This window comes from Protopterus annectens, chromosome 5.part0 (assembly GCF_019279795.1).
Source record: "Protopterus annectens isolate FY-2018-M chromosome 5.part0, PAN1.0, whole genome shotgun sequence".
In the NCBI taxonomy this organism is placed as follows: Eukaryota; Metazoa; Chordata; order Ceratodontiformes; family Protopteridae; genus Protopterus; species Protopterus annectens.
In genome coordinates, this window is record NC_056735.1 from 637,293,905 (window position 1) to 637,296,586 (window position 2,682).

The following is a 2,682-nucleotide window of genomic DNA, read 5'->3' on the forward strand; positions in this document are numbered from 1 at the left end:
TTGAAGGACAATTTTGAAAATGGTATTAAAAACAATTACACTAAGAGAAGCACCAAGACAGTAGGTACATGGAGATGTGGTATGTGCAGTTATTGTAGTTCAGTATTAGACAGTGACACCTTCCCTATAAAATATAAGAGTAAATATCTACTCACCAAAGTTTCAGCAAACTGTCTCACCAAGGGTATTGTATATATTAGTGTTTGCCAAGATTCTGGCAGATTTTACTTAGGTAAAATGGAATGATCATTAAAAAAGGATGTATGAACACTTATATGATATAGGCAAGAAAAACAAAAGCAATTCCTTATAAAAATACACCAAAATATGTTCTGGCTCTTTGAAAACTAAATTTAAATTTGGAGTTCTTGATAAGGTTGGAATTCACCTTAGGGGTGGAGACTGGGAGGGGTTATTGGAATACAGGGAATTAATTTTGCAGTTTTATCTCAACACCACTGCAAAACCAAATTTAAATGAACGTTTCCTTAAATAGTGCACTGAAATTGAGAATGCTTAATGTGTAATTTTACTTTTCATACATACTTACTTATTTATTCACTCACTGGATTATTTGTCTCTACAATCCTGTTTTATGTCATTTTATGTGTATTTTATGCAAGGATTATACCATTATACCAGGTTTTATATCAGTACTTGATAGTAGTGCTTTTTAGTGGAGTGTCTCTTTATTAACTGTCTAGGAAAGCTTTTGATTGGATGGAGTTTATTTAAACTGCTGCACTTATATATGAACTCATGCTCTGATGAAGTCCTTTGGAAAGGACGAAAGCACTTAGCATGAGTTTTTAGATAGATACTTATTTTCACAGCTAAACCATTAAACTTGGTCGGTTATTGTCTTTCCAGTCTCTGCAAATCCTTATTCCAGAATATGCCATCTCCTTGATTTGAGGTGCACCATAGTGTTAAGGTCAGTGTATTTTTAGTTATGAAAGTTAGATAACCCTAGTATCCTGAAGATTATAACTGTAAAGCTACCAGGTATGAGTTTTCCTGTGAAGGTCTTTTATGAAGGTAGGTGAATTAAGGCAATTATTAATGGAAATAATACATTTTCAGAAAGATATTCTCTTATTAATGGGAATTGAGCTTAGGTAAGAGATGTTTAAGATGTTCAAGCAAGACCTCATACTGGTTCCCAAGTTAAGGAGGGACATTCTTTTTAAAATTATGTGTCTTGTAGATTCTGCTAGTTCTCATGCCCATTGGGAACTGCTGCACTTGCTACTCCCCAGTTTATAATATAAATTTGAGGTTAGATAGGGCATGGACTCTTATGCTGTCCAGTCCCCTGAAACAAATCACATTGTTTTTTTTATCAGGCACCTATTGTGGTGATTGTGCAGACACAGCACAGAGGTCCACAAATGTGGATCCATCTCAGTGGCATACATAGATAAAGCCCTGATTATGACGCAGGTGGCCTGCATTGGACTAGCAGCTCAAGCATCTGTTGGAGGTGGCTGGATGGAAGAGTAATGACAAGGCATTAGCCTGCTCATTTCTTCCAAGGGAGAGAGTGAAGAGACATTCAGTAGGCACTGAAGGAGACATCACCATGCACGTGGAGGCACTGACCTCTTGGTGCTGTTGCATGCCTACCTGATGGCATCAGCCTGCAAGGCAGTGGGGAGGTGAGGCTTAAACAAGGAACTGCCCCAGGATAGAGTATGACAGCCCCTCACTTGGCCCAATCCCACTCTTGATATATGGCAACTCATACCCCTTAGATTCTGTGCATGAGGAATTGTCTTCCATTCATGAATATATGCTGTGAAAACAAGGAGAGATCTTCCAGGCAGGCAGGTCTGAGTTAAACTGGGGATCCATCATGGTTCAGGAAATCAAGAGAATGGGCCTTCATGAATAGGGGAACATGTAATTACTCAACTTCTGCAGTATTTGGAGATTCATTTTGCAAAACATAAGGACTAATCATTTCCATGGGAATGCAGAGCAAGGCTTCATAAGATCCTCACAGATCAATAGACAAATAAGCAGCTAAAAACGTATGAACCTATGGATGCAGAAGATGGCAATAAATGAGGGACAGAAGTCATCAGCAGTGGCAGTAAAAAGCAAAGGAAAATCATAAAGGCACTGGAGATTCAGTGTCTCATTTTGTACAGTAACTCACAATACCAGAACTGTACTTTCAGGAATTGTTTAATTTGAAAAGTTAGAGAAGTGAGGGGCAACAGATGTCTTAAATAGGGTGTGTGTGCAGCAGGACCATTTAGAAATAGCATTATGACAAAATATGGACAAAGTTAAGTACTGCAGTCTATTTGCTTTGAGGATTGCCAGAGCTGATAATTAGGGAAGCAAAAGATGAATGATTGGGAATTTGAAAGACCACCAGTTAGGGAAATGAGTGCTATTTAAAATAATAGAAGTGAATTTTAAAATTCATGTCTTTAAACAGAGTAATTTTGAGGTTTCCTCAAAAGCCCAGAAATAGTTGGCTTTACACATAAGGTTAGAACAAGGAGGTTACATACTAAAGTTGATCCACAGGTCATGCTCAGATGAAGCACATAGAACTTTCCAAAGTCAGAAATAGATGAGGCCAGCAGTTCTTATCACGACTGTGCTTCATGGGCTCCTCAAGGCTAAATCTCCAGGCCTGGACAGGATTTTTGTAAAGATTTATCTGCA